This window comes from Sinohyriopsis cumingii, chromosome 9 (genome assembly GCF_028554795.1).
Source record: "Sinohyriopsis cumingii isolate HCF-2022 chromosome 9, ASM2855479v2, whole genome shotgun sequence".
NCBI classification, from domain to species: Eukaryota; Metazoa; Mollusca; class Bivalvia; order Unionida; family Unionidae; genus Sinohyriopsis; species Sinohyriopsis cumingii.
The window spans coordinates 69,106,080-69,128,194 of NC_142969.1; the positions used below are offsets into that span (position 1 = coordinate 69,106,080).

Genomic DNA, 22,115 nt, shown 5'->3' on the forward strand with positions numbered 1-22,115 from the left:
AGGATTTACATCGATACGTTTATTCATCAACAATATGTCGAGAGTTTATTTAAGAATAGGATAGAAAATATCAGCTAATAATGCGTTATTAAAATGTAATATTGTTATAATTATCATAGTAATTGTTATTAGTGCCACTATTATTATCATCAATGTTGTCGTCGTTCCTGTCCCACTCATTTTTATTACAAACATCATTGGACATTTTAATCATCATCAGAAATTGATTACTGTAGTCTTAATAATAATAATAATAATAATAATAATAATAATAATAATAAATATGATAATAATAATAATAATAATAATAATAATTATTATTATTATTATTATTATTATTATTATTATCAACAACAACAACAATAATGATCCTCAGAGTTATCATCATCTTTATCTCTTTTGCTTCATCAGGGATAGGCATGTACTGAAGTCAGGAACTAGAATGATCTGTACAAGGTGTAAGTCATACGAATCAATACAATCGTCTCCTCCAAACTATTACTGGCACAATTTCTTCCTTGTTTCGTTAGAGTCTTGTTGAATTTCATCCACCGGAAGGTTACACGAAGTTGTCTCGATCAGATAAGTTTTCCAAACATTTTCGCAGTAAGTCTTGCTTGTTTTTCACACTCTTTCTGTATTATACATTCACAATCTTACGCAAAAGTCATTGACAATAAATGTTACACAAATGTCTTTTTCATGCATTTACCTCTTCGTTTTTTGTTTTTTCCTTTCTAATTTATTAGCGTCCGCTAAATCATACTGCTGATCAGAAGAGTTATTAGTTTAATGCGATGTGGTGTTTCCGTTGGGGTTTTATTTGGTGATCATTTTTAAAATAAAGTTTGAATATTCATTATTTAAAGCAAGCGTTAGAGCAGCTTTTGCTTCAGGTAAACATCAACTGATTTAATTTAGTCTTATCGCGCATACAAATTTGTCATAATAATCACGGAAAATCTTGGAAAGTCTTTTAAAGGAATCCCAGGATGCCATTGGATCTCAATATACTGAGTCCAAAAATGTCGAACCTTTCGACAGATTTTAATCCATGATCAAAGTCAAAGGCCTAGAGAGATAAACATCATGTAAATAATCTTTTTCAATGAGCAAACAAATCTAGAATGTTTCAGTGTCGTTGTTTCATACACTGTTTTGACGGAAATGACAGGATCTGTCTTCGAGTGATTTGTTTAATTCTATTCATGGCGCCATACTACAATGTTAGATTATACAATATTTGCAAACAGTTATTTTCACATTGAACTGAATTCTATGACAGCCAATGATTTCTTAGAAGGCAACTGTGTGTATATTTTAGCTCAATATTTCAGTGAAACTACATTGATAAAATCAAGGGTCGTTCCAACATTTCACATTCAACACCACAAGCATCTCGTGCCAAAATATGCATTACTAGATCTGCATTTTTCCTATAGGATGAACAATCAAACCCAGTTCTTGTATGTTCTCTTTCTGTTCTTATTCAAAATGTAATTAAATCTCCCACATGTCGGTAGGCTTCTGTACTCTTCCTATACTTCTGGGTTACTTTGGAGAGTTTTGCTCGAAAAACAACCGTCATTTCAGTTGTAGATTGCTTTGCTTCAGTTTATAGTCCAGTTGAACCACATAAATTTATGCGATAGCGCCCTGCGACACCATAACCCGGATACTGGATCTACGTTTACAACTAGAATGTAAATGTTCGCAAAATGTGGAAATGATTTGCACAGAAACCGCTTGGAAAATAAACTCTTCCAAGTAAATGTAAACTTGAGGCACAACAAAACAAAATTAAATAAAAACAATGTTAAAAAGAAAAATCAATGGTAACACATGCACATTCTTAAAAAAGATATGGTTACATTTTTATATAAACCACATTCCATGTTTGCAACATGGAGATAACATATAGACAAATTGAATGATTTTCCAAGTGTATCAACAATTTCGAAGATTTAATTTTTAATACAGGATTGCAATAAGATCTAAATAACCTGAATAATGTCACGTGCCTAAATCATATTTTCACCCGCATGGGAAAGGTATTGATATTTCTTTGTAGCTGTTACTTTTTTTAAAAACAAAAGCTTTTGTTGAGTAAAACTCCTTAAGCGCCTGAAGTTAATTAGTTTATCCTAATTGAAATAGTTGGTATAATGTTATCTATTTTCATCTTCAGTTGCACAGAGAAGACAAGCAATGACTGCCGCGTTAATTGGTAAGTTGTTTGGTTGAAATTAACTTATCTAAAAATTTGTATCCATAAGTATTTTATAAATTCAAACTAAAGTTCAGCCTATATATATATATGTGTGTATGTGTCTGTTTGTCTGTGTGTGCGTGTAGCAACAACAAGTTCATCAATTAGACCACTGCTACTACTTTCACCACTACAAGCACCACTAAAACACTCTAACGGTCGTAACAGGTCAGTCAGTTAGATAGTTCGTGCAACATATTGTCTACAATTCAAATCGGAAACACAATGATTGACATCCCCTAGTACTATCACCGCAATCATCACCACAATAACTCTTAAAGTTTGTTACACCTGAAGAAGAAAAAGTGCACATAACTATTACCCCCAAAACTCTTCTACTGCTTTTACTACTACTACAACTACTACTGCCAATAGGTTCTGTGCTTCTATTGCTATCTCTAATACTACTACTAATAATAATATTGCTACCAAAACTAATATTACTACTGCTACCACTGATAATGTGCTTGTTGTTTGATCACTGTTTCCGCTACTACAACCACTAGTATGATCAGTATAAACATATGCTATTACTATTAGTTCAACAAATACTACTACTATTGTTACTATTTTCAGCTGGAGTGGTTGCCTTGGGTGTTGCTGTATTGGTCCTGATGGTAATAGTCGGCATAATAATGATGTACTATTGCAGGTATCAGAGCTTTATTAATCACCGTTTGAACTAAATCTGTAGTAATTGCATATTTATTGTTATATCTTTTATATTCAATCTAACACTTGAGCAAACAGATGTCCATTGTACTTTATATAAAAGAATTAATATTCCTAAGAAAATTTAATGGTTTTTCACGTAGTTGTCTCAGTTATTCCAAATCGCATATTCAAAACCCATGACAGTACCTTGCATCACTAATATCATGTGATCAGTTCTGAGCTAGTGTCACCATCATATATTCTATAGAGAGCTTCTTAAAATGTGACTGTTCAAATTTAACTTACGTCTCTTTACACGAAAAATTTGTTTTCTTGGTTTTAGATGGAGTCGGCTCTGTTCACGCAACCCAGTTTACGTTTCGGCAAACCTTCTCACCTTGAGAAGCAACGAAGAGCCGCCAGTGCAGACATAGATGGATAGACAAACTAGTCACCTTAGACATTATTCATTTCAGGTCCAAATAGCATCAACTGTTCTGCGTGTGTCTGTGTGTGTGTGTGTGTGTGTGTGTGTGTGTGATTTGGATTTTGTACGTAGCTTCAACAATTTTTCAGTCACATCAATTGTTCTATATGTAACTGATGTTCAACAAATATCTATCCCAAACGGTCACTGTTGTTATCCCCTGCTCTTCTTGTGAACATCTGAGATTATATCGATCACATAATTTGTGTCATTAACAAACACTATCTATTTACTTGCTAGCTTAATAATGGACATTATAATTGGTTGATCTGTGTCTGTGACAAACTCGATCCATTTTATTTGCTAGCTTATTAACAAACTGTATATTTAGACTTGATTGTGTCTGTAACAACCTATATCAATATTACTTTCAAGATTGTTAACAAACAATATATTTCGATTGGATTGTGTCTGTAACAAACTCCATCCATATTACTTGCTAGATTGTTAAAAAACAATACATTTTGAGTGATTGTTCTGAATAAATAACATATACAAAATAACTTAATTTTAATTGATTCAATGTTTACTGTGCTTTAAATCTAAATATATAGTGTTTGTTTAACATTTGCATGTTTTTATTCACCACGATAACGTTGATAATCATGTGCCGCACTAAGACCAATCCCTTCACATTGGTGTTCAATGTTTCAAACACTACGCACTGCTGTTGAATGTATCAAACCATACATACTGGTGTTGAACGTATGAAACCCTACACACTGTGTTGAACGTATCAAAACCTACACAATGTATAAAACCCTAGACACTTGTGTTAAATGTATCAAACCCTACACACTGTGTTGAACGTACCAAACCCTACACACTGGTGTTCAATGTATCAAACCCAACAGACTGGTGTTCAATGTATAAAACCCCACACACTGATGTTAAATGTTTCAACCCTTACACGCTGGTGCTGAACGTATCAACCCCTATACACTGATGTTAGATGTATCAACCCTTACACACTGCTGTTCAATGTATCAAACCCCACATATTCAAGTTCAATATTTCAACCCCTGCATACTGATGTTCAATGTATAAACCCCTACACACCGATGTTAAATGTAGCAAACCCCATACATTAATGTTAAATGTATAATAATAATAATAATAATAATAATAATAATAATAATAATGAGGACATTGTATAGCGCCTAATCTTTAGAAGCTCTAAGCGTTTTACAACATTAGACAACACCTATAAGATAAAAAACATAATCATATTATTACAAAAACAAACAACACGAAATTAGAAAAACATTAAAAAATAAAAAATATGCTAAGAATATTTCAGGTAGGAAAAATTATTAGGTCTTTAAGTTTGTTCTTGCAGTCGAAATTAGTGAGTTTAGAGAGCCCTCTTGAATGTGATCACTGTGTCTTTGTGTCTAAGTTCAGTGGGCAATTCATTCCACGTTGCTAGGCCATGGTATGCAAAAGAACGCTGTCCATATGACTTTTTATGTTTTCATAGTGGGAATAATAAGTATACTATTGTCAGAAGAGGAGCGTAAGTATCTTGCTGGTTTGTACGCTTGGGTGAGGTCAGATAGGTATGTTGGACTGGAGTCCGACAGTGAAATGTAGCAGAGAGAACAAATTTTATGTTTGATTCTGGATCGAATGGATAGCCAGTGTAGGGTACAGAGCAGCGGGGAGGTGTGCTCTGATCGTGGTACTCTAAGTATGATCCGAGCAGCTGTGTTTTGAACTTTTTAAAGTTTCTGGAGTAGATATTGAGATGAACCAGACAGAACTGAGTTACAATAGTCCAGTCTTGAAAGTACTAATGAACACACAAGTGTTTCAGTGGCATCAACTGAAAGATATTTGCGAATTGAGCTGATGCGTCTCAGCTCATAATATGCAGCCATGCATATGTTCATGACATGTTGGTGCAATGTGAGAGTACTATCCAGAGTAACACCTAGGTTTCGTACTGATTGTGTGAATTTAATGTTGGCGTTGCTGATATTTATTGTTTGAGGTAAAGGATGTGAATGAGAAAGTCTTTGTGTTGTGATCAGAATGGCCTCAGTTTTATCAACATTCATCTGCAGCTTGTTACAAGTCATCCATGATTTCACATCAGAAATGCACTTCTCTACACCTTGGATGGTAGCATCAACTTCAATTGAGTGGCTAGATTTGTATATTTGGGTGTCATTAGCGTACAATTGATGAGACACTGGATGATGATCTATGACACTTGATAGCGACTGAGTGTACAGAATGAAGAGAACAGGTCCAAGAACAGACCCCTGTGGAACACCACACATAGATCAACTGGGCTGGAGTGTATTCCATTTGCAGATACAATTTGTGTCCTCTTGACCAAGTAGGACTTGAACCACAGTAAGGCTGTATCATGAATGCCAAATACATGCTGGAGACGGTGAAGTAATATATCATGGTCTATTGTGTCAAATGCTGTAGACAAATCAAAGAGGGTGAGGACTGTAATCTTTCCGCTATCCAACGCAGAGAGAATGTCATTAACTACTTTTAGAAGAGTTGTTTCAGTACTGTGGCAAGGGCGATATGAAGATTGTACATTGCTAAAAAGACTATTTAAATTTAGATGAGATACAAGCTGGGATAGAACAACCTTTTCTGAGATTTTTTAAATGAATGGGAGATTAGAAACTGGGCGGTAGTTCTTTAGATCGTTATGGTCTGGTGTTGGTTTCTTCAGCAGAGGCTTTATAATGGCAGTTTTGAAAAATGATGGGAATTCCCAGAATGAGAAAGAGGTATTAATAACATCAGTTAGTGAAGACAATACTGGATCTATGCACTCAAGCAGCAGTGATGCTCTAATTGGATCAAGTTCACATGACTTTAGTGCACTCTTCATCAGGATTGTAAAAAATCCATAGAGACAGGTTCAAATGCTGCTAATGGTTGCCGCTCAAATTCTGTATCCCAACTGTATGGTGACGACGAGTCAATTGAAATTGTGGTGTCAAGCTTATCTCTAATGGTTTGTACTTTTTCACGGAATAAATTTGCAAACATGCCCGGAAGGTCGACTGGAAAGAAGGTAGATGGAAGTGGTGTTGATTTGTTCCTTGATATTAGCTTGTTAGTAATCTTGAAGACCTCTTTGCATCTGGAACTTTCCATGATCTTAGTAGTGTAGTGGGCTGATTTCGCTGCATGGGCTATATTTGTGACATTCTTCTTAGCGCCGTCATAGATTTGCTTATGAATAGTGAGTCTGGTGGAAAGCCAAAGCCTCTCAGCTTTATGGCGGTCTCTTTTAGCCGTGCGAAGCTGGTCCCTAACGCTGCTCTACCATGAAGAACACTTTTGAATTGAAACTCTGCACTTGGTAGCTGGGGCATGTTTTTCAAGTAATGAAATCAGACAGTTATCGAGTTGTTTTGCGGTAGGAGATAAGCAAGTTGTTAGGTTAGCTTGGATGTCGTGCATTAGTTTGGTTCTATTTATCATACGGTTTTTTCTCTTAGTAGCAGATATAAGTGGAGGGTGAGGGACTGATACGTCAAGATGGCATATAATGCAGAGGTGATATGATGCAAGGTCATGGGACACCAGGGATGACCGTAGAATGTCATCATCAGGTCTATGAAGAATCCAGTCTAAAATGTGACCATGTTTATGGGTGGGTTGGTTAACTGACTGTTTGAGGTTGAAAACATTAATTGAATCTATGAGTTTTGATGTATGTGAATTTCCGGGACAGTCAAAGTGAAAGTTGAAATCTCCAAGAATAATCAGGTTGCCATCTATCGAATTTCCATAGTCCAGGAGATTCGGAAACTGCTACAAAAAGAGAGAGTCAGTCAGCTTGTTTTTCTACTAGGATGAGGGCGGTATAGGCAGAAAAAATGGACTGACCTTTGCTCCAGTGTGAGTGTGGTTTGGACTAGTTCAAACGATGCGTGGTCGAAATTGAATGTTGTGATGACAGCAATTCCACCTCCGCGATAATTACGGCTCAACGACTTGATGGAGTAACCAGAGGGTGTTAGATCCGCACACTTGGGTTCATCGCCTGATGTTTTTAGCCATGTTTCTGTCACACAAAATGTCAACATTTTGGTCGTTGATAAAATTAACTATTTCTGTGCGCTTTTCCGGTGGTCCTACTGACTGGGCATTGAATAATGCAATGCTCAGAGGTATTTCTTGGATAGTTGACACAAGGTTGACAAATTAATTGGTATTTGAATTAGGTTAACTAAATTAACGGGCGACAATTTTTTAAATGGTTGTGCCAAAATAAGGGAGATAACTGGAATTTTTCTTCCTGTTCTACGCCGGCCGGCTTTGAAACAACGTTTCGTTTCTCGCTTCTGTTTACATTTAGGTAATGATGAATGTAGTCCCAGTTCGTTTAGTCTAGAGCACAATGTAGCGTGGAGAGCCAAGGAGTGAACATTTAAAGCAATTAATGAGGGTCCATAGTAGCATAAACGGGTTGACTGGCGAGTATCACGTGATGGCGGTTTGTTCGAAAACATTGGAGCAAGACAGCTGAGAAAAAGTCTAATTATTCTCGTTTCCAAAACAAGGAGATGAAGAAACACATACGAATTTAACAGCCAGTACATAATGAACACAATAACATAGATGAAAACAGGCAACAAGCACAAATATCATGAAAACGGCACTAAAAAACGGAACATTGATGAATATTTGTTTTCAAAACTTATCGAAAACAACATTTCTTTGCATCAATGAACTGTCGATAAATTTTATATTTCGGTTCATATACCATGTTTAACATTCCGAATACTTTTTGTATCTCTTGAATCAGACTGCTTCAAATTTCTTTTTTTTCCATTTTTATTTTTTACGTTATATGAATATTGCATTTTAATGACATTGTTGGTGAGTTCAAAAACAGTATTTGTCTGCGTTTTTGACAACCAATTTCCTGACGAATATTCTGGTAGAATATGAATCGAAACAGGAACAAAGAAATTATGAAGAGATTCAACAACCTCATGAAAATCAGTAAATACTTCGCCATTGTGGTGTAGTTACTTTAAAATGTCGGCCTTCTTCTCGGTGATGCCGGTAAGAAAAGTATTCCAGTGCGATTAAAAATCAAAAGATTCAGAAAGAATTTTATTTAGAAAATAGCTTGTATAAAAAGGTTTTGTGTTTAATTATTTCTGAAGGTTGTTTTTTCCTCGGGGAAAATGTCTTTAGAATTATTATTTTTATTTTTTCATGCTTTACTTTTAACAAGAGCTTATGTCTTTCGAAGATTTTATAAGCAGAGTTACATTTTGCAGGTAATTGTTCTGTATCCCATTGAAGAAGAAAAAGTAGACAAGACAGTCGTAAGTTCAGTAAGAAAGAAGTTTGCATCAAATGTTGGCGAATCAGAGGTAAACAATTAATATTTGTTAATGTTTTAAACTTTTGACCAAATTTCCTTGTAATACATACAAGGTCGTGGTCACCTTTTGAAAAAGTAGCTACAAAACAATCAGTAAAATTGATTTGAATCTGAAATATAAGTATTATCTATCACAGCGAAGAAAATTAGACTTAACATAGGTGACAAGCTGATGTAATTCAAATGGCTACATAATTTAGACCATCGTGTAATGGTACAAGGGAGGTAATTTATGTTGAAGTCTTCTGTGTTAAAGATTGTTACCCATTCTTGTAGCAACAGTAAGTTCTGCATGAAATTAATCAATCCTAGAGTTGCGAGTCCAATAAAAAATATACAAAATAAAATGCTTGGAGTGCTGGATATTTACTCAATCTACAAATAAAATTATCCTCAACGATTTGGTTGTGTTTATCTGTCCGTGTCATTTTGAAACCGCAATATCCATCGACTCATTTACAATTATACTGTTCAGGTACATTTCATAGAATCCTAAATTATCATTTTTGTTCCGGGTCCAGTATAAATTAATTTCATACAAATGTTTAATTATTTACCTGCCACTGAAGTTCATGAAGCTTTTTTCCAGACACAGTGGAAAGTTGTATTCAGTTTGATTTCAGCGTGTCTTTCAAATGAAGTGGGAATGTTGTTATTTGGACTGAGTCGGGTAAGGAATATAATTATTTGGACTGAATCGGGTAAGGAATATTATTATATGGACTGAGTCGGGTAAGGAATATTATTATCGGGGACTTATTCGGGTTATAGCAATGTTATTATCTGGTACTAAGTCACCTATATGATTAGTATTATTTGGGACTGAGTCGGTTATAGGAATATTACTATCTGGGACGAAGACGGGTATAGAAATATTAACTGGGACTGAGTCGGGTACATGAGTATTATTAATGAGGACTAAGTCGGGTATGGGAATATTATTATCTGGGACTAAGTCGGGTATAGGAATATTATTAGGTATGCTATTATCTAGGATTAAGTTGGAACTTGTATATGACTAAATGATGGTGGGTTGGTAAACAGCGTAGTCAATGAGGTGTTAGTATGTACTTGCCTTTGAGTCATGCCCTGATCAATTCAGTCAGCATTGTTTATACATTTACACTGAAAATGTGGGTTCGGCTCTTATTATTTCAGTTAGTAACATTTATTCATTTGCACACAGCAAGTGCGCTAAAGACAATTTTCACAAGTACAGATTGAAGTAGAGTATCATTCGGAAAGATAAAATTATGTAACGGCCCTATTTCTGTAAAATAAGCCCTGTCATGACCTAACGTAATTGAGTGATCAGTCTGGCTACGGAATGAACCCTATCGTAAAACCCTTACAAACATGTACTCCTTTTGTGATTAATCGATCCACAGAGTGTGTCTTGCTTGAAGTATTCCTCTGTGTTGTACAGTCCACATGATTTAGAATTAGAATAAAGCGATTTAAATTCACGAAAGATAACTCAACACATCATATAAATTATGTCCCTTAAATAACTGATAAACAGATTTATGCACTGCATTAATTTTAAAACCCACATACACACCTCATACATCCTAACTTCATGCATAAAAATGTTACGTTTAATAGAAACACATATTCTTCACATCTGTGTCTTTCTATTACCGTTATTTAAAACTAGGATGTCTATAATTACAGGTTGAGGTATTAATACAGGCGTTTATTAGAGGTTGGGTTACAAATAGGATTTACATCGATATGTTTATTCATCAACAATATGTCGAGAGTTTATTTAAGAATAGGATAGAAAATATCAGCTAATAATGCGTTATTAAAATGTAATATTGTTATAATTATCGTCGTAATTGTTATGAGTGCCACTATTATTATCATCAATGTTGTCGTCGTTCCTGTCCCACTCATTTTTATTACAAACATCATTGGACATTTTAATCATGATCAGAAATTGATTACTATCGTCTTAATAATAATAATAATAATAATAATAATAAATATGATAATAATAATAATAATAATAATAATAATAATAAATATGATAATGATAATAATAATAATAATAATAATAATAATAAATATGATAATAATAATAATAATAATAATAATAATAAATATGATAATAATAATAATAATAATAATAATAATAAATATGATAATAATAATAATAATAATAATAATAATAATAATAATTATGATAATAATAATAATAATAATAATAATAATAATAATTATTATTATTATTATTATTATTATTATTATTATTATCAACAACAACAACAATAATGATCCTCAGAGTTATCATCATCTTTATCTCTTTTGCTTCATCAGGGATAGGCATGTACTGAAGTCAGGAACTAGAATGATCTGTACAAGGTGTAAGTCATACGAATCAAAACAATCGTCTCCTCCAAACTATTACTGGCACAATTTCTTCCTTGTTTCGTTAGAGTCTTGTTGAATTTCATCCACCGGAAGGTTACACGAAGTTGTCTCGATCAGATAAACATTTCACTCTTGCTTAAACAATGGGATGCATTTCACAGCTGATTGTGAATCACTTATCACAGATATTAAAAGCCTTGATATATTTTTAACAATGAAAGCTGATATCCTCAGCCACCGACACTGTTGTTATTGAAGATGGATGCTTGCTAATGTTCTTTTGATCTTTATTTCTTTTTCAATGGTACAGTGATCGGAATTCATTGGGACGTGGGGATATCTACGGACTGACTGTATGCGTCAAGTTTTCCAAACATTTTCGCAGTAAGTCTTGCTTGTTTTTCACACTCTTTCTGTATTATACATTCACAGTCTTACGCAAAAGTCATTGACAATAAATGTTACACAAATGTCTTTTTCATGTATTTACCTCTTCGTTTTTTGTTTTTTCCTTTCTAATTTGTTAGCGTCCGCTAAATCATAGATCAGAAGAGTTATTAGTTTAATGCGATGTGGTTTTTCCGTTGGGGTTTTATTTGGTGATCATTTTTAAAATAAAGTTTGAATATTCATTATTTAAAGCAAGCGTTAGAGCAGCTTTTGCTTCAGGTAAACATCAATTGATTTAATTTAGTCTTATCGCGCATACAAATTTGTCATAATAATCACGGAAAATCTTGGAAAGTCTTTTAAAGGAATCCCAGGATGCCATTGGATCTCAATATACTGAGTCCAAAAATGTCGAACCTTTCGACAGATTTTAATCCATGATCAAAGTCAAAGGCCTAGAGAGATAAACATCATGTAAATAATCTTTTTCAATGAGCAAACAAATCTAGAATGTTTCAGTGTCGTTGTTTCATACACTGTTTTGACGGAAATGACAGGATCTGTCTTCGAGTGATTTGTTTAATTCTATTCATGGCGCCATACTACAATGTTAGATTATACAATATTTGCAAACAGTTATTTTCACATTGAACTGAATTCTATGACAGCCAATGATTTCTTAGAAGGCAACTGTGTGTATATTTTAGCTCAATATTTCAGTGAAACTACATTGATAAAATCAAGGGTCGTTCCAACATTTCACATTCAACACCACAAGCTTCTCGTGCCAAAATATGCATTACCAGATCTGCATTTTTCCTATAGGATGAACAATCAAACCCAGTTCTTGTATGTTCTCTTTCTGTTCTTATTCAAAATGTAATTAAATCTCCCACATGTCGATAGGCTTCTGTACTCTTCCTATACTTCTGGGTTACTTTGGAGAGTTTTGCTCGAAAAACAACCGTCATTTCAGTTGTAGATTGCTTTGCTTCAGTTTATAGTCCAGTTGAACCACATAAATTTATGCGATAGCGCCCTGCGACACCATAACCCGGATACTGGATCTACGTTTACAACTAGAATGTAAATGTTCGAAAATGTAGAAATGATTTGCACAGAAACCTCTTGGAAAATAAACTCTTCCAAGTAAATGTAAACTTGAGGCACAACAAAATAAAATTAAATAAAAACAATGTTAAAAAGAAAAATCAATGGTAACACATGCACATTCTTAAAAAAGATATGGTTACATTTTTATATAAACCACATTCCATGTTTGCAACATGGAGATAACATATAGACAAATTGAATGATTTTCCAAGTGTATCAACAATTTCGAAGATTTAATTTTTAATACAGGATTGCAATAAGATCTAAATAACCTGAATAATGTCACGTGCCTAAATCATATTTTCACCCGCATGGGAAAGGTATTGATATTTCTTTGTAGCTGTTACTTTTTTTAAAAACAAAAGCTTTTGTTGAGTAAAACTCCTTAAGCGCCTGAAGTTAATTAGTTTATCCTAATTGAAATAGTTGGTATAATGTTATCTATTTTCATCTTCAGTTGCACAGAGAAGACAAGCAATGTCTGCCGCGTTAATTGGTAAGTTGTTTGGTTGAAATTAACTTATCTAAAAAATCTGTATCCATAAGTATTTTATAAATTCAAGCTAAAGTTCAGCCTATATATATATATATATATATATATATATATATATATATATATATATATATATATATATATATATATATATATATGTGTGTGTGTGTGTGTGTGTGTGTGTGTGTGTGTGTGTGTCAAACACTACTAAAACACTCTAACGGTTGTGTCAGGTCAGTCAGTTAGATACGTTCATGCTACACATTTTGTACAATTCAAATCTGAAACACAATGATGGACATACCCTGCTTCTATCACCGCAACCACCATCACAATAACTCTTAAAGTTTGTTACACCTGAAAAAGAAAAAGTGCACATAACTATTATCCCAAAAAACTCGTCTACTGCTTCTACTAGTCTAACAACTACTAATGCCAATAGGTTATGTGCTTCTATTGCTATCTCTTATACTACTACTACTACTGCTACTATTAAAACTACTACTGCTACTACTGATAATGTACTTGTGTGATGACTGTTGTCGCTACTACAACCACTAGTATGATCAGTACAACTTATGCTGCTACTGTTACTACAACAAATACTACTACTATTGTTACTATTTTCAGCTGGAGTGGTTGCCTTGGGCGTTGCTGTATTGGTGCTGATGGTAATAGTCGGCATAATCTTGATGTACTATTGCAGGTATTAGAGCTTTATTAATCTTTTTGAAATCCATCTAGAGTAATTGCATATTTATTGTTATATTGTCTATCCCCAATTGGTCACTAAGCTACACTAATCACAAAGTCTGCGAATAAAAGCTATCTGGGGTGGATTGGAAAGTGGTGGATGGAAACTATGGGGGTGGATTGGAAAGTGGTGGATGGAAACTAAGGGGGGCGGTGTGGATAATGTTGGTGAAAAACTATTGTGGGTGGAGTGAATGTTTGTGAATTAAAGATATCGGAGGTAGAATTGGATGGTGGTGGATAAAAATCATCGAGGGTGGAGTGGATAGTGGTGAATCCAAACTGTGACCCTAAGCAAAAGGATCCAATGGTAATTTATTACATAATCTAACAGACCGAAGAAAATCACATGGTTATAAACATCTGAAGTTGTCGCAGTTACTGCAAATTGCATATATTGAATTAGCTGAACATCGCTGTCATCATCTTTTGAGATCCTGTTAAAATGTGCCGTTCAAATTGATTTTACTTGTGCTCACACGAAGTTCGTTTCTTATTTTCAGAGGGACAATGGCCTGCAGCTGCCTTGAGAGATGTTTTAAAAGACCTACTTCTGCACTGAACAACCTTTCTTATTCGTCTAACCCTTACCAATCGCATGTGCATGGGGACGGTTTTGAAGATGGCGGAGATTATGTGGATGACATTGCTAACATTCAAACCAACCAGACGCAATTCGTGGTTCCGGTTTTCAGTACTGGTAAGAAATCCGAAAACATCATCGCCAGTAACACAGATCGAGCTGGACGTACATATGATAGAAGTAAACGTTTTCCGGAAAACTATCATAAAAATACGGACCCTATGCAGACACAAACCTCTGATTCAACTTATGACCGTATGATCAATCAAACTGGAATGTATGACGTCACATATCAAACGCGCTCCAAGTTTCAGGACAGCATGTATAATCATACCAAAGGGCTCAACGAGGCATACGACGTCACGTATCAGCGAGATCACGCGGCATTTGGGGCTAATACATACGATCGCACTAAGACCACTGCAGGCAATGGTAGACGGTAGAACGCTTTGCAAAATACAACGAGATAGTATGTGAACTGTTTAAAGCACTGTTTCACTTAATTTCACTTAAAGCCTTAAAAATTGATAATGCTGAACAATCGTTAAGACGGAAATATCGTATTCAAAATCTGTCATTAGGCAATACTACTGTCAACAGAATGAACTTCATGAACACTTCTGAAGGCGTAGATCTTGCATAGGGTACAGTGATTGATAAGAAGTCCTTTCAAGGTTTACGTAATTAGCAACGGTAGTCATAACTGCTGAATCGGCATAATTAGTACATAATTAATAACGGCAGTCACATTTGCTGAATCGGCATTATTTGTACACAATTCCATATTTACAAAATAGGCTTCATTGTACTTAATTAATAACGGTAGTCATATTTACTGAATCTGTTTTATTAGCAAAAAACTAAAGAGCCTTCATTCGAGAATGCTTTCTGTCAAATTTGATAACTTTTTTGTGGTTTTAGGCGTTTAAATGTTACACTATTTTAAACATCGGCGGCCCTATTTGATAACTAAGTCTCAATTACACAAGTTTTGAAGCCCTTATGGCAGCATGATTTTTGCTAAAAAAAATTTCAAAATAGATCAAGTGTTTATTTTAAAGCAAACAGATGGAGCTAAAAAAATAGAATTTTGATCAAATACATTTTTAACTAGTTGAAACCTTTATCATTTTCAAGTGTTTAAATTCATACCGATATTTGATTAGAAATATTTGTTCAAAGATTTATGATAAACGCAATATATTTGAAATAGCTGTACAATCAAATTAGTGCGTGAAATTAATATATAAATCATCTCATATTAATATATAGGGATGTGGCTTCCGGGTCAAATATATAGGGGTGTGGCTTCCGGGTCAGATACGATGTGGATACCAAGAAAATAGTATACATTCATCACGAAATACTGCAATAAGTTGTCCGTAAACTTAAGATCTTATTTCGTTATATATTTTCATAGTTACTTTAATACTTTTGAAAGGATGAATACTAATTGACTTGCGACAGATTTCAGAGATCAGGATTAGTATAACATTTTTGTATTAAAGATATCCTTACTCTTATCAGCAATTAGGAAACATTAAAAATAATAAAATCACAAAAAGTATTAAGTCTTATAGGAAATCCGTGATGAAGTTACAACCAATCACACCAGTCAAGGCCTGCAGTATGCTAGTCTGTGATACTTTCCGAACGGCTTGAAGTTCATTTAGGAACCAGACACGTCTGTGATACTTTCTGAACGGCTTGAACTACATTTAAGAACCAGACCCGTCAGTGATACTCTCCGAACGGCTTGAAGTACATTTAAGAACCAGACACGTCAGTGATACTTTCCGAACGGCTTGAAGTGCATTTAAGAACCAGACACGTCAGTGATACTTTCCGAACGGCTTGAAGTGCATTTAAGAACCAGTCAAGATAATTGGATCAGATCATCATGAAGTGCTGAAAACTAATTTTTACTAAAAATAACATATTTTCCGACTTATTTTATTTTCCTTCCTTACATCCGAAACAACAGTTATAAACCCATACGATGCCATAAGGAAATCACTTCAGTTTGCCAACGGCTAAATACATGTCAGGTTCAGTACTTGTTAGGCGTTCACGGAAGGAAGCGTGCGTAATGATTTCCTGGTAGGTCAGGACATTTCAATGTGACTGGTTTTTCTATTGTCCATATATATATATATATATATATATATATATATATATATATATATATATATATATATATATACAATCTTGTATGCAGCTGTAGCCACATACCTTATTTGTTCGTTTGAATCGTACATTTATTTTTCTTTAAATAAATTCTTATATGATGATATGTTCATATGTTTTATATTACAAAACAAACGTCCTTTATGGAAGGGATGTTTTTGTTAAAGTCTTTACCCATTGTATAGCATTGTATTTAACTTAGAGTATGTGCTGTTTGTATTTACGCATCCGTTTATAGTTTTGTTAGATATTAGTGACTATTTGTTGGTTATGGGGAGTCTGTGTTGGGAAGATATTTCTCAATCTGAGTAATTAGCCAATTTCCAGGAATAGACTTTACGTATTGTACTCGGGACACGTTACGACAGCATCGTTTTTTTCTCTCCGGAAAAATAGACCCTCACTAATTTCTTCCCACAGGGTGTTATCTCGATATTGTATGCATACGTGTTTTGTAGTTTGAGAGAGGAATACATTTTTTTTTGTATTAGGTGTTTTGTTCGTGTTTTGAATTACATGGCGTGAAGTACTAATATTCGGTTTCCTAAGGCTTACTAATAAATCATGCAAATGTGAAACAATAAATCCATGCATGTGCGAAATTAAAGTTTCGTGATATGTGGTAATTAGATGATTATCAAAACATTATTTGCACTATTGCAGATGACAATAACTGTTGCTTTGAGGTCTTTGAATAGAGGAAAATAAGTCACGTTCAGGAAAGTGTTTGTTGCTTATGATTTATGCTGTTATTGTTTGTTACATTTTGGGCTCTTACAGAACGCAACAAGAAAAACGTGAAGACAACAAGCTTTGTAAAATTTAACAAATAATTCATTTCCCAAGACAAACAGGGTAAAATGAGTAAAAGAACTTACTGTTTTACAAATCAAATCACAAAAAAATCCAAGAATAATCCAAGAATTGAAAATTTGAAGTTCTGGTAATAAAAGTCCTAATGAAACTGAGTTCGAATCCCGATGAAATCCAAAATGGAAGGCGATGATTTATGCTGTAGTCAGCGTCGTACTGATGTGCCAACAGTTCTTTGTTGAATCACATTAAATAATATTCCAGTTTTTGAATGCTGTGTAAATTTCCATAACTGTTTTTGTCCAAGAACTAATTTAGAGCACAGTTATTTCCATGGAGAAATAATCTCTTAGAATCCAAAATAATCTGAAGAAAAATTAAAAATTCAACTCAATCTGGTCACTTGTATTTATGTCCCTTGACCCTTGCCCTGTTCTTCTATCTATTTTAATGCATTATATAAGTGAGAAACGAACAATTTAAAATAAAATTATTAAAAAATGCAAATAGAACAAAATATATTGTATGAGTGTACCTTGTGTGATTGGTTTACTATCTCGTAGGTGTTAGCATTTGTAGTTGTTTCCCCCGTGTTTCTGTTTTCCTGATCTTCGTTATAATTGACCAGATGTGACCCGTACTACCTCGCGTGAGCCACGTAGCATTGGAAACCCACCATCATGCGCTCCTTAATCGGTTGGGCCAATACCCTGTTCCCTGTATATTCTATGCCGAATTAATTTCTCCCCATACCACTGTGTGCTGTATGGAAGACTCGGAGCAGTTGAGTAAAGCGGATTTTTGCACCACTAAGTTTAGAATGTTTGCCTCAGGACAAATTTGCATAGTTTCGGCTTAACGTACTAGATGTAACTAAAATGATTCCACTGTAGCCCTTTCGTTTATTTTCCTGTATGTATCTTTCACTGTACTCGTATTTTAATAAATACTATTCACACAAAAGACAAACAAATTTACAGCATGTAGTCTCCCATTCTTTAACATAATTTATTACCGTATATATCAAATGATTAAAAGAAATAAACTTGATGTTATGAGTAACAGCAATCCTCAATAGAAATGGATATAGCATTTTGCGGGCCACATATTGTGGGAGAAAATAAAAGTTTTAGCACACCGACTTAGTACATTTAAAACATCTTTGTAAAGTTTAAATCAGAGATTCAAGTATATTATTGGATTTATTTGATTAATCAATCTAAATGCTTAGCAGGATCGCAAACGTCAGTTTTTCCATCAGGTTATTGTGGTTTCTTTATATTATTAATCCTTCACCTCTTCCATTAGTTTTATTGTGGTGAATATTCCACCTTATCACAACCACGCACATACACACACACACACGTACACCATAGTTGCTGATATTAGAATCACAAGAACAATTATAATCATGCCCAAATGACGTTATTTAGTGTAATTTTGTGGTTGCCTATTCAAATTAGCAAGTTTACTTTATATTGATGGGCCTATCACATATTGGCCCCAGAGTGAACAAGTATTATTATGAAGAACTAGCACAGTAAATCTGTACAGCATATTGGATCATACAATGTAGAACTTCAAAATCCCATATTTGCATTTAAGCAGGTTTGTTGGCAATATCCGGAAACTATACTAGCAAATAAAGAAAAGAAGCAAAACTACATCGCAACATAAATATATAATCGATTTCCTTGAAAGATGACTCAACAGTTGGACAATCTTTTTTTATCGTAGTGTAGATTTAGTTTTGTCAGAGCTACACACTAGCTACACACTAGCTAATATTCGTGATTGAAATCATATTTTGCAGCCAAATTTTTTCATCCAAAACTTCTGTCAGTGATTGTAAACAACAAGGGAGTTATATGTGATATAATCTTACAATTTATAAAGAAGACACCTTTCGCGGACATCACAAGTGTATACAACTGTGGTAACAATCGATAATTGTGTGTGATTCGTTGCAGAAGAACTCTATTCTTTATCTGATGCAATCGATATTACTGTTTTGCCTAATTGGTCATAAAATATTACTGTTACTAGTGTTACTATATATATATATATATATATATATATATATATATATATATATATATATATATATATATATATATATATATATATATATATATATATATATATATATATATAATTGTTTGTTTGTCAGTTTTAAATTTTTATTTTCTTACATGCTATTATAATGTAAATTTATTCACTATATAGATAATACTTTTTTCCTGGAAATTGTTTGACCTTGACTGTTAGTTTATAAACAACTGGTGTTGATCTCAATTCTGACCTGGGTTCAGAATTAGTAAACAAAGTTCTATTTTATTTTAAAATGATTGGTTGTTGCCAAGGTCATGATGGAACTACGTGGGTTTAAGATGTAAACAACTTTTTTTATTTTTTTATTTCTTAGAGAAAAGGATTGGTTTTCTCAGGGTCACACTGGGTGGACGTGATTTTTGACAGCTGTTTGACAAATATTTCCTTCTAGAATCTTCCAGGGGATGATCATACGTCCCTTGTTGCTGTTTTGAGTGTATCCCAGTAAGTTATGGCCTACAAAAGTAGAATTTTATTCCATTACAAAAGTACACAAAAATTAATATACTTTCCGGTATTTATCGGAGTATGAGCAAAGAGAACATAGATGCAAAGTCTGTAATATTGGGAGATACAAGTACAGATGGACTATATTACTATATTAGCAGCTTGGCATATTTGTTTTTTGTCTAGACAAAGACTATATATATATATATATATATATATATATATATATATATATATATATATAAACTTAAAAAGGAAAATGCATCGATTATATTAGTTTACAATGTTTTTTGAAACACTACTATTATTGAGATAAATATATTGCAGTCAAGTCTGACAAGGAAAAATATCTATGATGTTCTTCTGAGAGCGGTGGGAGCCATTATTCCACCAGTAGCTAAGAAAAATGTGTAACAATTCAAATGCGCACTTTATAGAACGTTGCAAATTATAATGTATAATGTGTTCGTAACATAAAAATATCACATCATGCCTATTCAGCTGCAATGATAGGAAAACTGTTTTTTCTTTCATCTTACAATGACGAGAAAATATTTTTACGTATTTTGTATGTATCATCGACCTTATGTTAATAACAGCTTAACAACGAACATGGGTAAGTATTCTGTCAAGTTTACATTTGAAACAAATGCCCTCAGTGCAGCGAAACGACACATCGTTGCTGTGGCTGTTAATGCAGCATAAGTGTTATTAAATTAGAGAGTTCTTTTGAGTGTTAAATTTAAAATCTATAAATAAGTAGTTTGAATCTAGGTTCAGCCTACATAGTTTTACAAATATATGTAAACACCTCCAATAGGACTTAAAGCAAGCAACCAAACTAAACGATAAATAAATATTTAAATGCACAAACGTAACAGTACAGCCGGCAAATAAGAAAAGTGACACAAATTTTAATGGATGTGAACTATGTTAAGCCGATTACAAGCACTACTAAGAAATACTTTAAATCGTTGATATGTTGTTTATTATGACTTTGAGAATATCATCGTACCATAACATAATAAAATATCTTGAAAAATAACGCCCTTTTTTAAATATACTAACTGATTATACCAGCAAATGGTTTAAAGTTTTGAACTGTTGGAATTTTTCTTTTAGTGGTTTAAATAGACAAGAGGTGAAAGGTCTCACTGGTGTTCTAGTACACTCTCGGTATTTTTCCGTTGCTACGTACCACGGTACTTTTTGATTGCATTGGTGTGTTTGTGTCTTTCGTTAAGAAGGAATGTATGGGAATTCGCGAGAAATCGTGTCACAACTTAAACGATATTAACACGGTGTATTCATTATGTATGATAAAATAGTTTTAAAACTATACTTGGTAGCAAAACCGTTGTATTTGTCCTTTAATAATATGTTTGACACGTATTGCGTAAGCCAACACATTTGACCAATGAAATGTAGTGATATATAAGTAGTGAAGGGGGTTAGATTAGCGTCAATGGGAATTAGCATTAAAAACACCCCTGGGTCAGATTAGCGTCAAGGGAAATTTAACATGGAGAAAAATCGTGGGTCAGATTAGCGTCAAGGGAAATTTAACATGGAGAAAAATCGTGGGTCAGATTAGCGTCAAGGGAAATTAACACGGAGAAAAATCGTGGGACGGTTTAGCGTCAAGGGAAATTAAACAGGGTGGGACATTATAGCGTCAAGGGAAATTGAACATGGGATTTTTTTTTTAAAAAAAATTTTTAAAAAAGGGGTAGGCAATTGAAAGGCTATCTCTTTTCGAGAAATATGGCTGGCCCTGAAAAGGGCCTTTGGGTTTTCTTCTTCTTCTGCTTCTAATTTCTTCTTTTTCTCCACCAAGTTCTTATTTTATCTCCTACACTCTTTCTCTTCTTTTATTTCTCCTGCTCTTCTTTCTTCTTCTTCTCTTCCTCTTCTTCTTTCTTCCTCTTCTCATTTTCTTCTTCTTTTTCAATTTTTTTCGTTCCATTTGCGTATTCTTATTCTTTCCTCTTCATCCTCCTTCTCCTCCTTTATCTCTTTCATGACACCACTTATCTTGTCCTTTACCTTTCTTAA

General features: G+C 33.8%; 2 long non-coding RNA genes across 3 annotated transcripts; both read left to right on the plus strand.

The window, feature by feature from the left end:
* Positions 1-509: 509 nt before the first annotated feature.
* Positions 510-10,718, plus strand: LOC149791977 (uncharacterized). Of its 2 annotated transcripts, XR_016423246.1 has the most exons (5): positions 510-606; positions 2,189-2,227; positions 2,846-2,921; positions 3,267-3,399; positions 8,687-10,718. It is a non-coding gene; the product is annotated as an uncharacterized LOC149791977 (long non-coding RNA). The 2 variants fall into 2 exon arrangements; XR_016423245.1 differs by lacking the exon at positions 8,687-10,718 and having other exon boundaries at positions 3,267-3,913.
* Positions 10,719-11,122: 404 nt separating this feature from the next.
* LOC149791978 (uncharacterized) lies at positions 11,123-16,792 on the plus strand. Its single transcript, XR_016423461.1, has 4 exons — positions 11,123-11,553; positions 13,130-13,168; positions 13,796-13,871; positions 14,422-16,792. It is a non-coding gene; the product is annotated as an uncharacterized LOC149791978 (long non-coding RNA).
* Positions 16,793-22,115: the final 5,323 nt, after the last annotated feature.